The following is a 13149-nucleotide window of genomic DNA, read 5'->3' on the forward strand; positions in this document are numbered from 1 at the left end:
CACTCTACCACTTGAGCCACAGTGCCACTTCTGGTTAATTGAAGATAAGTGTCTCACAGACTTTCCTGCCCAGGCTGGTTTTGAACCTTCATCCTCAAATCTCAGCCTCCTGAGTAGCTAGGATCACAGGGGTGAGCCACCGGTGCCTGGCAGGACTTCACTCTTGTTAGGCAAGTATTCCACTTCTTAGCACACACCTGCAGCCCTTTTTGCTTTTAGTTACTTTTCAAATGGCCCTGGCTGACCTGGACTGCAATCCTACTACTTATGTCTCCCACTTAGCAAGGAACTACAGGTGTAAGGTGCCACATTTGACTGTGAACATTGTTTTCAAAAGCCTGCTTATTTGGGGGTGGACAGGCTATGCATTTAGCTATTTGCAAGCAGCATAGAGCACTAATCCTGTGCAAGATGCTAACTCAGACATCACCTGCAATTCCCACCAGGGGTTGATGTTAGGCTCAACTACCCATTCACCCTCATGAGTCTGACACAGACACATTCAGCATGAGTGTATTCAGCACAATGCAACAGGAAACATGGCTTCCAGCAAGGAAATATGTCACTTTTCCTCCTATAGAAGTTCTTATCATAGTCATATAGGACACAGAGCTCCTGTCCTTGGCCCTGGGTTATCAAGGAAAAGTGATTTGCATTGAATGGAAACAGAAGCTACTAAGATTATGAGCCTCACATCCTAAAGGCTAGAATCTCTTGTAATAATCTTATAGGCATAGCTTTAAGGGTCTCTACAATCGCTTTGACCAGTAACAAAACTCAGCACACCAAAGGGAAGCTCAAAGTTACCATTTCCCATTGGGTATCGGCAGGTTATTCATCAGTCCACCCAATTCAGATACAGTTTACCAGTCAGGGGTTATTTTTATGTGAAGTAGTAAAAATCACTTAGTAGCCCAAGTGACTAGGAGAACAGAGGTAGAGTCTATTGAAAGTTAAAACAGAGTCACTGAAAGTTTTAAAAGGGAAAGGGAATGACCCTTGGCCCAAACCTGCCCTTCTTTTCCTCCCCTGGTGAACACATATTTTTGCTTTTTACCTAGAATACTCACTGTCATGTTAGAGGAAGGTACCAAGGCTTGAGAGAACTTCTGTCTTGGCATTTTGCTAGTAGCTGCATAGTCTCATACCCCTTCTCGTGGTGTCTGCTCACACAATGCACATGTTGAAGGGGACTTGCTACAGGGATCTATTGGATTCTTAAGTCCCAGTCAAAGAGAGGATCATGAAAGGAAGGTTAAAATAAAATGATGATGATGATGAAATATAAATGTAAAAAGATGACTGTCTCAATAACAAAAGTAATGGAATTTTAACCTCAGAAATCTTTGAAGATATTAACCATATGTTTATATCTAATGCCTTCTACCACACATTAATTCAAAGCATTTTGCCTACCTCATTATCCTGATAAAAGTATGCCAGAGAATGGAGTGTCATTTTTCTGGCATTCAAATTGAATAAAATTAGTAATTTAGCCAGTTTGAGTTAAATATATCTGCATTTTGATTTTGATACCTGTCCTAAGACATCCCATGGTGACCCATAAAATAAAGGCAGAGGACTCAAAAAAAAAAAAAAAAAGAAGACATCTTCCAACTACAGACTAAAAGTAAAATATACCTCATCAAACTCATGTAAAGCACATATGATAGTAAAACATACTTACAAAAAAATCCTAAAACAAAAAAAAATAGAGTTCAGGACTCTCAGCAAAGATCAACCAATAAATCATATGAGTAGAAAACAAAATTTCATTGTCCCCAACACATAATATTTCTCCCTATTCCTTCTTGCATGGGTAGGAGAGAGGTTGTAAGATGACTTAATAATTGATAGGGAGAGGGGAAGGAAGAATGATTACAGACTATTGAGACGCACATGTCTCACGTGGAAAACAATGGAGATATAATAACAATGTGGAGTTCTGTGCCAAAATCTTAAAAGAAATTCAGAGTTGTGTCTGGCATTTGGAACCTCTGGTTTCCTGATAACATGTTTTATAATTTTCAGTGAGTTCAAAAATTCTTTTGTCACCTTTTTTTGTTTTTATATGTATTTCCTGAGGAACTATGACAATTCTAGAAAATGTGATTGAAACGCTGGACAATGCTACTTAATAACATAAACTAAAGGGACAAAACCTAGAGTCAAAATTGAAGCCTTGATGATCCCCCTCCATTTCAGGTAGGGACTCTAAAAGACTATGCCCTAGTGGTAAGAGTTCACTGGAATTAAGTTTTCCTGCATATACTACAGTTAAGCATAATCATCCAAAAGATTTTTAAAATAATCTGAGAAACTGAATAAAGTAAATCTTGACTCTTCAGTAACTTTTCAGGAATAACATGTTTAGTTATCCTTGGAGAAGGTTAACGTCACCCTGGACCTGAATTTCTTTTCAAAAATAATTTATCACCTACAATTGGTAGAACACAGTCAAGGATACCTAGGTACAAGGGTACCTAGGGACTTGAACAAGCAGCAGCAGATAGATGATGGAAACAACCTGAAGACATCTAAAATATTGTAATTCTTAAAATCCTTGGGCATTGTGAATTGTGAAAAAAAATAAATTTCTGTGATTAAAGCCACTGTATCTGTGGTATTTCGTTATGGAATCCTCACATGACTAAGACCAATTTAAAAACAAGAACAGGATTGGCTGCTACTGTAATAAATACCTACATATGTAGGAGCGGATTTGTAACAGGTAGGATGTTGAGGTGCACATAGTATCAGATGGAAATATACAACACATTATTATAAACTTTCTTTGCTTGTTTTTGTTTCTTGTCAGTCCTGGGGCTTGAACTCAGGGCCTGGGCACTGTCCCTGGCTTCTTTTTGCTCAATGCTAACACTCTACCACTTGAGCCACAGTGCCACTTCTGGCTTTTTCTATATATTTGGTGCTGCGGAATTGAACCCAGGGCTTCATGTATAAGAGGTGGGCACTCTACTACTAGGCCATATTCCCAGCCCACAAACTTTCTTTAACTGTGTTCTAATCTTTTGTGGAAGGTAGAACATATGAGCAATAAGACTGGATATTTAGCTGAGTAGACTTCTAAAGCAAAAATGTTAAAAAACCATGGCTTCTCCTGGCTGCTTATAGTAAACATGGAAGACAAGAGATGGCTTGAAGAAAAAATTGTTAAACTGAAAGAGACCAGGTCTTAAAGACTTGAAAAACAAATTCTCATTTTGCCTACTCATATTGCAAAAAAGAAGAAACTCTTTTGGTGACAACACTAGGATGTGGCTGAACAACCATTTGAAAGAGCGTTTATGGGGATTATATGACCAGCTGCATTGCCAGTTTGACCTAGAGAGACAGGGGGAAGACTACTGGACTTCTGAGATTCAATTGGATGGAAGGAAGGAGTTATTAGTCTGTGAACATGCACTTTCCATCATAAGGAAGGAAAATGACCCCAAAGGGGCTTGAAGGGCCATCAGGGCTATGCCCCCATTTCAGTAAGCTACCTGTCCTCCACTCTAAGCCCTGTGGTGAGACTCCAGACTACAAAAAAAAAGAAGCTCTAGAGCCATGGGGTAGGACATGGCAGAGTCCAAGGATCAGAACCTTCCCACAAAAGAGCTATGAGGATGGTCCTGCTGTGGGCCTGAAAGGAAGCAATTTCTCAAGCTTTAATCTCCAATGGCATTTACCTTAGAATGTCTTAAGATTTGCTCAAGAGTCATCACTAGCTTCTTGTTTCTACCCTTTCCCTTTTGGAATGGGAATATCTATGCAGGGTGTGTCTGCCGTTGCATTTTGGAAGCATGCCTAAGTTGTCTGGTCTCACAGGTTCACAACCACAGAGGGACTTTTGCCTGGAAATGAATTGTATCTTGAATCTCACCCATATTTGGTTTGGGTAATATTTAAACAAGAGTTGGAACTTTAGACTTTAGGGCTGATATTGAAGCCAGTTATGAGTTTTGAGACTGTCATGGATTAAATGAATATGTTTTGTATTTTGAGAAGGCTATGTATGTTGGAGGCCTTCTAAAATGTATATGGTGAAATCCTAACTCCCAGGGTGATGGTCTTTGATATTATATGTGGTTTGACTATTTTACAATGCCCACATACTAATTTTTCAGCTATAACCTTGTCAATTGAAAGCTTTTTTTTTCAGTGCTAATATTTAGAAAATGAGGCACCGATATAAGAAACATGTGAATCCATAGGCTTATAAATAGCAGAACTGGAGGGCTGTCTGTCTTTAAAACCAGAGCTCAGTGCTTTGTAGTTAAGCAGTTACTCATTCTGGAAATGAATGTTTCTAAAAGATGACTTGCTCTTAAATATTTGTGTTCCTTTTTTTTTTTCAGATTGTGTATGTGTTTTTTAAGAAGCTGTACAAATCATCTCAAGAACTCCACTAGTCTGTGCTTCTTCTTAGACACGCAGCTCTCGTGGCCATGTGGATATGGGCTTTCTGAGGAGAGAGTTTTCTCTTCCTAACATGCCCAATTACTTCAAATAACTTTCACTAGTAACAGTCTATTGAAAAGAGTTTTATTCTCCATGGTGTTTTCTAGTTGCCTTCTACTTCAAGAGAAAATTTTTCTTGTGTCTTATTTCAGCATTTTACTATGACAATGGCTTGTTAACTCAAAAAGAAATGTGCTGAGTATTTCCTACATTGTTTTTGTTTGCTATTCCTAGGACACTGGAATTATCTACTAAGGTAGAAAATAGGCATCATCCAGCATTTCATCTCCAGGATTTACATCTAACAGAAATTCATGAGTACATGCACCAATGTTAGCTGCGGTGACATGCAAACTGGAAATCCACATGTCCTCACTATCGGAATGGATACAATAAACATGGATGTAGTCCTTCAACAGCACGCACCCCAGCACAGAGTGAGGGCATAAGATGTACAGTCACACAACCCGCCTAGGAAAGGTGCAGAGGGAGGGCAGTCTGCCCATCCACCATGAACATCAGAATTGAATGGATTTCTCCTCATTCAAAGATGAGCAAATCAGAAAAACCATCAACAAACAAAGCATCAGCAACAAAATCAAACAGAGCCCCTGTAAGGACTTTACAAAAGAAAAATCTGTGTTACACTGAAAACAGAATAAAAGCTTATCTCACATGACGTATTACTTTAAGAAACATGGAAGATTTCAGAAACACTTGGTGTTTTTTAGTAAGAGAAAGAAAGGCTTTCTTTTGAATCAAATTATGGAACAATAAAAAATACTAAAAAGGAAAGAAACTCATTCCAAAAAGATTAACAACCCAGTGTCAGAGGCTGTAGCTGTGGTTCAAGTCAGTGGTAGAGTACTTGTAAACACAAGGCCCTGAGTTCAAACACCTGCATTGCATCAACAACAACAGGAAAATCCCAGTTGGTGTATTCATTTGGATGCAACTTAAAGAACAGAAGTATCGTAGCAGCAAACAAAATATGTTTTACTGGTGACAAATTTGTTAAATATGGAATGAGAAAGAAAGGACCAAGAGATGAAAATGACTAAGAAATTAGCCCTGGATGACGAATCATATGAAATTCTTGAAGAAACTAGAACAAATAAAATAGAAACAACAAGCAGAGGTTGAATTAAAAACAAAAACCCAAAAAACTCTGAGCTGGAAAAACTGGAGGCCAGAGATAATGGTACACACCTATAATTCCAGCTACTTGGAAGGATGTGATCATAGTAGTATAAACCCAGCTGTAGATAAGAGGATCACAGTCCAGCCAGCCCAAGCAAAAATTCAAGACTATCTGAAAAATAAATTTAAAAAAGGGCTGTGGTGTGGCTCCAGTCACAACCACAAAGTGGTAAGTGTGCCTGCCTAGCAAGCACAAAGCCCTGAGGTCAAACTCTAGTACCACAATAATAATACTATTATAACATAATAAATCTGATTTACAAACTTCCAAGAGTTTGCCTGTCCTAGGAAAAGTAGAATTAAGGCAACCTTTTATTTAATCCCAAGGATCACAGATGAACAGAAAAGTACCTCACCAAATAAGAGATTTAGTTGTTTTTTGTGTTTTTTTTGTGTGTGCCAGTACTGGGGCTTGAACTCAGGACCTGGAAGTGATTGAATTTTGTTGCTTAAAAACTGTAGCTTGGGAAGTGGCGCCGTGGCTCAAAGTGGTAGAGTGGTAGCCTTGAGCAGAACAACTCAGGGACAGCACCCAGGCCCCTAGTTCAAACCTCCTGACTGTCCAAAAAATAAAAAACAAGAAGAAAACAAATACAAAAACTGTAGCCTGAACTAGGCAAAGATGACATTAACTCACTTTTTTTTTCAGAGCTGAGAACTAAACTCAGGGCACTTGTCAGGGTAGTGCTCTTCCACTGAGCTAAATCTCCAAGCCCACATGAAGTTACATTTGAAATAAAGTATGAGGAACACAGAATGAGTGGAAGTGAGTTAGGATTGATAGGACAGAAGGTGGGAGGAGAACACAGAGAACAGCAGGGCCACATGAACTGTTCCTGACTTGGCAGGTCAAGTGGTCTGTTCTGTAGATCCTTAGGTCTGCAGTTGTAGGGTTATATAAGCAGTCATAGTTAGCATCAATGAGTAAGTATACTTGAGTTCTAATAAAATTGTACTTTTAAAAGCAGCAGCATGATTGTGGGCCATGGAGCAAGTTTGCTTACCTCTGTTGCTATGTCATGATGAACAAGAACTAAAATCTGTATATGCTTTTCAAAAGGATTTAAAGTGACCTCTAACCAAGAGCGTAAATAATGAAACTTGGAATATTCTCCTAGAAAAATCTTTATCTGTCTTCTGTAACTAAGTTTATATTTAAATAGACACAGCAAAAAGGAAAATATAAGTTGGAAGTTTTCCAGGAGAGGAAAACCCTTTTCCTGGTACTAGTAATCTTATCATGGCCAGAGTTGAAATACTCCAACTTTTACAACCTTTGCTGTTGGAAATAAAATACCTATGGTGTGACTGGAACTCTGTAGTAGTTTTAGGCTAGAATGGTACAGTTTATAGTAATATAAAATCACAAGTGATTTTCTTTGTGTGTGTGTGTGTGTGTTGGTGTTGAGACTTGAACTTGGGGTGAAGGTGCTGTCCCTGAGCTGCTTTTTACTCAAAGCCAGCACTCTATGACTTGAACCACAATGCCACTTCTGGCTTTTTCTGACTTGTTTCTTGGAGATAAGAGTCTCACAGACTTTCTTGCCTGGGACTTTGGACCATGATCCTCAGATCTCAGCCTCCTGAGTTGCTAGGATTATAGGCAGGAGCCACCAGCACTCAGCCACAAGTGATTTTTGAGGTCAAAATTTCTGAATGCATGCACTATGCCATTCACCCAATTTTCTCCCAGCTCAGATTTTTTAAAAATTTAGATTTGCTTATCATTTCTAGTGTATTTGTTCTGGCTTCTTCAAGAATTCTTCATGAAATGATAGCAATCACACAAGCTCATCCAGGGCTCATCTCGTCGTCATTTTCATCTCTTGGTCCTTTTTTTTTTTCCTTTCCCATTCCATATTTCACAGAGTTGTCACCATTAAAACCAACTTTACTTGCTGCTTTAGTACTTTTGTAAATTGTATCCAAACAAACACACCAGTGTGTCATTGGGTTTTTCTTGTGGCAGTGCTGAGGTTTTAGCTTAGGGTCTTGCGCTTGCTGGCAAGTGCTCTGTCACATGACTTAGCCAGAGCTGCAGCCATTGACATTGGATAAACTATATGTGTACAAAAAATTGGCAGAAGAAAGAGGTTCACAATACTCCATCACTACACATTGCATACAGCTGGACACAGTTGACACAAACAGTCCTTGTAGGAACCAGCCATATTCTTGAGATCGACGACAAATGGAAGCCTTCCTGGAGGTTCTGGTGAGAGCAGCACAAACCTACTCCTTGTCCCCTGACTTCTACCCACTTCAGTCACTGAGAATGGTGGTTTTCCAGTGTGGAGTTAGCTTTGTTGCCAGAGGGCAAACACTTGGGGAGCTGTTGCCAATCTAACCTAAAACTGAATGAAAGCATCTTGAAAGGAATGACACATTTTTTCCACACCTCTTAGCTGAGTGGGAATTCTACAGATGAATCCAGAAGGTAGAAGGAAAAGAGAAAGGGAAGGCTGGATCCAACTCAGAGTATGTAGAAAGTGAACAGCAAAATGATACACCTGAATTTAACATTCATTAAATGCTAGTGGATTAAACACTAGAAATCCTAGGTACAGGATGTCAATATGTTTTTGTTGTTTTTGTTTTGATGGTACTGGCACTCAAACTTGGGATTCCACAGTTGGTAAGCAGGAACTCGACCTCTGAGCTATGCTTCCAGCCATTTTTTACTCTGGTTATTTTGAGAGAAACATTCACGTTTTTGCTTTGGCCAGCCTGGACCTCAATCTTATTATTTATGTTTCCTATTGTAACTGGGGTGACAGGAACACACCACCATACTAGTTTCTTCCTTTGAGATGGATCTTGGGAACTCAACTTCCCTGGACTGGCCTGGAACTGTGAACCTCCTGACCCCAGTCTCCCAAGGAGCTAGCAATAGAGGCATGAGGCCCCAGGCCTAGCTCAAATGTTGTGTGTGCATTTTTTAAAGCAGAATCCCAATTACATGATTACAAAAGATGCCCTTAAATATTAAAACAAAGAGTGAACATAAATAAAAGAAAAAGATGCATGAGGAAAATGGGACCATTACAGCAGCTCTGTTACTAACAGCTTGCAAAGAAAACTTCAAGGCAAGGAGAACTACTAAAGATGTGGAGAATGTGTCATAAAATAGCAGGAGAGCTAGAAAGTCTCACAGACTTTGAACCAAGGTCCTTGGCTTGCAGCCTCTCAAGTAGCTAGGATTACAGGAGTGAGTCACTGGCATCCAGCTATGAGACATTCTTGATGATAACACGGTGGATTAACACTAAATGTAGAATTCCAAACCACTTTTTAGTATTTATAATCATATATATATATATATATGACCCAATTATCTCTCTGCTATCAAACAGATTTGGTCTTCATCATAATACTTGCCATCACATACGTTTGCATTTTAAAATTTACATTTCACACATTTGATTGGCAATTCATAATAATAACACTAAACATGAATTTCATTTAATAGTGACAATGAGCCTCAGGAAAAATGTGAGTGGGTTTTTTTTTCCAATAAAAGAATTCTATTTAAGCAGTGGCAGTAAAAACCACATTAAAATGAATTGCTACACTGTTACCAATGTAATTTGGTACAACATAATTTAACAGGTAAGAACTTTGGCCATAAAGGGGATTATGCCAGTCAGATCTCCATGACTAGAACAAACACCTGCAATAATGAACTTTTAAATAGAATAGGTTGCTTTCATACACAGTTTTGGAGATTTAAGCCCACCACCAGACAGCATATGATTGGGACTGAATGAAAGAGCAAAATCACCTTCTTGCTTCAGGTTCCTCTTATCCCTGTGGGGCACACCACCAGTGACCTAAAGACCTCTCATTAGACTCCTCTTCACTACCTGCCAATAACACTACCTTGTGGGCCAGCCTGTTAACACATGGACATAGCAGAAATTGGAAGAGTGGGAGACCAAGTCATACTGCTGAGGAAAGAAGGTAATTCAAAGTGAAGAGCCATATATAGTGGCCTAAACCAAACCCAAACCCAATAACACAAAGCCCAAATTAAAGAATTGTTTTTTTGTTATATTAAAACTGCTTCACACAGAGGAAGCTGCTTTTACACTTTTTTTTTTTTTTTTTGCCAGTCTTGGGGCTTGAACTCAGGCTCTGGGCTCTGGCCCCGAGCCTGTACTTAAGGCTAGCACTCTACCACTTGAGCCACAGCACCACTTTTGGCTTTTTCTGTTTATGTGGTACTGAGGAATTGAATCTAGGGCTTCATGCAAGCTAGGTGAGCACTATACCACTAGGCCACATTCCCAGTCCCTATGCTGTAGAATTTATAGATGAGGTAAAAAAGTATTCTGAGATTTTGAAATGAGAGAGATTGAGAATTTTACCACAGCAAGAATAATAGTAGGGCCTTAAACAGTTGGAGCTCAGTTTTAGGCATCTTTCCAAGGCCTGTTGCTGGGACCTGCCATGTCTAAAAAGGGAAAATGTGTGCCACTGCTGTATTCATGATAAAATGGAGCCACTTTCAAAGAAAAGGTGGTTCCGCTTACCCTTCTTGAAACCTTGCAGCTGCCTCCACTAAATATAAAAATGAGAAGGTTCACAAAAGATTACCTCCAGAGGCTCTGACTCTGGTCACAGTCTCCTGAACTTTTATACCCAGATTGGCCTCAAACTGTAACCCCTCCCTACACCATTCTCCATCTCCCAAGTAGCTAGGATTATTGCCTTGAGCCACTGGCACCCAGCAATACATACATATTTAAATATATTAATTTATATTTTCAAATGCAAATATTCCCTGGAGCAAGAGAAAATATGTGATGAATCCTAAGCCAGGAAAGTATGTCAGCTTTTCAATTTTGCTTTACTCTGACTGGTTTTTCTTGCCACAGTAGAAATGGTGGGGTCAGGTACAATTTCTCCTTCTTCACATGCTTGATTGGGCTTGCTTTGGGCCCTATCTTGGGGCATCAATAAGCTGTTGTTTAATAACTGGATGTTTTTGTTCTCCAAATACAGCCACTCCTAACACAGACTCTGTAGTTACTTACTAATGGGGCCTGTCAGTCCTGTGGTCTATGACACTTCACAATAAAAGATCTAGAAGGTCTGTCTCTTCAGAGAGCTTATATCAACCCATTCCTTCACTTTAGTATGGTCATTCCTTCACTTTAGTAGGGTCATAAGCTTTCCCTCACACCCTATTTGTGCTGTAAATAATACACCATTTTTTTATATAATAGAAATAAAGCCTGGCCTTGTGAACCAGGACAGATGAGAGAGATGATGCAAGCTATGTGTTTGCTCCATGACCCCAAGCACCTGTGGTCAGCTGCCTTTCTTGAGCTGGGATTCTGCCCATTTAACTTGGATGTGGCCCTGCCTGGATCCTTTCCATTCTGGAAATGAAAATCCTGACTGAATTTTTAACACTTTTCAGCCTTTCCCCACCCTTTGGCCATGGCCTTGGAATCTGTAGCTTCTTCTCTGAAATGTCCAGACCTAGGGCACCTCCCCAGGCTATGGCTTGCTACCCGGAGCACAGAGACAGGTTGTCTCCACTGAGAAACAAGTTCAGCATTTCACCTGTGCTAGATCCTTCTTGCCCAAGGCAACCTCCTAGGCAGTTGAGATTTATGTTAACGCTTGCTAGCCCAAGCAGGGCCTGGATGAGAAAAAAACCCTCTGAACATTTCCATGAGTCCAATCTCTTTGTTCCTGGTCAGCTTCTGTCTTGAAATGGGAGTGCAGGTGACACCTCTGTCTTACATCCCCTACTGTCCTGTGTCCATTTCCCTTCCTGTCACATCAACATCCTGATGACAGATACTATCATAATTCAGTACTTGGCTCCATTTTACCTGAAATAATACTGCCAGGAAGCTGGCTTAGACCAAGGAAGAAGTCTTAAGGGAACTTTGCAGCCAGGTGCCAGTGGCTCATGCCTACAATCCTAGTAACTCAAGAGGCTGAGAACTGAGGATCATGGTTTGAAGGCAGCCTGGGTGGAAAAGGCCATGAACCTCTTATCTCCAATTAACCACAGAGAGCTGGAAATGGAGCTGTGGCTCAAGTGGTAGAACATTAGCCTTGAGCACAAAAGCTCAGGGACATATCCCAGGCTCTGAGTTCAAACCTCAGGACTGACCAAAAACAAAACAAAACAAAAAAGGATCCTTGTTTCCAACTGCTAATTCACAGAGACCTTCAGAGGCTCAATTTGCCTAGAATTACTTGGATCAAGTGGACAGGAGTACTGCTCCTCCTCTTCAGTGTTCAACAGAAGGGAGAAAAAGGAGGGGTAATATAATGAAAGTAAATACGGTAGTCTGTTGATTTGCTAGTTCCCCAGCTGGACTTGGGACTTAGGAGTGCCAAATGGAGCCACTTAGAGCCTACATTGGACCTGGGCTGAAATGCAGGTGAGACAAGCCTAGCTCATAGCTGAGGCCAACACAGGAGAAGGAAACTGTTCTTCAGAAGGAGACTCAGCCTCTCCCTGCTATCCCATTCTTCACTCCTACAAAATGTGAGCCAAGCTGAGGCCCCACTGCACCCAGCAGCCACTGTGGCTGTGCTCTGTTTTGGTTGGTCCTTTTCCCTCAGTTGTTCAAAGTGGCTTCTGAAGGAGAAGTGGGAACAAAGCAGCTGCACCCCAGCAGGTATGGTCTTGCTTTCTTTACTGGCTTTTACTGGGGGGGCCAACTGTCCTCCAGCTCCTGCAGATGGTACATGGGAACAAGAACGTGCCTCACACAGGAGGTCAGCAATGGTGGACTGGGAAGCTTGGGGGCCTGGCACTCTCCTGGTTGCTCAGCTGAAAAAGAGAATGAAGATGCTTAGTGAATATTGAGCCCAGGGCATCTTCTTCCCTGGCCTGTCTTTGCTTCTGAGAGGAATAAGTACAGTAGATTCTGGAGTGGGTTACTATGACTGATCTGTCTAGCCAGCTCCCTCCCTGTGATGGACTAGAGTTCCCTAACCTGGAAAAATAGTACTGCTCTGGCCTAAGGGAGCCAGGGCCAACTTACCCTGAACCCTCTGGGCTCTCTGGGTGTGGGTGAGCAGCCTCTGTCTCCAAGGACAGCAACATGACAGTCACCAGGCCTTTGGCCTCATTGGGGGTCCCTCCCAGCCCTGACACACCATGGACAGTGCTGTGGCTGAGTGGTCTTTGGACTTCTGAGTTTTCTGCTTGTATGGGGGTCACCTTGTCCTGCAGGTCTAGCTCTGTTCTGAAATGTTCAGAGTTCCCAGGCTCTGTCCCTAATCCCCTTAGCACCAACCCCTCCTAGCCAAGGTGATGGCCAGAGGCACTGCCCTAAGATCCTTGTGAATCTTGGGCAGGTCAGAGACACCTCTGAGGCCACTGAGCCTTCCTGACTCAGATGAGGGTCTGGGGATTCTGCAGGGTGGCTGTGTGACACTGCTGCTGGACAGGTTAGTGGACTCCACCCAGATGAAAGGTTATAGATGATCTCCAGCAAGATGAGTGTAAAT

The sequence above is a fragment of the Perognathus longimembris genome, chromosome 5, assembly GCF_023159225.1.
Source record: "Perognathus longimembris pacificus isolate PPM17 chromosome 5, ASM2315922v1, whole genome shotgun sequence".
In the NCBI taxonomy this organism is placed as follows: Eukaryota; Metazoa; Chordata; class Mammalia; order Rodentia; family Heteromyidae; genus Perognathus; species Perognathus longimembris.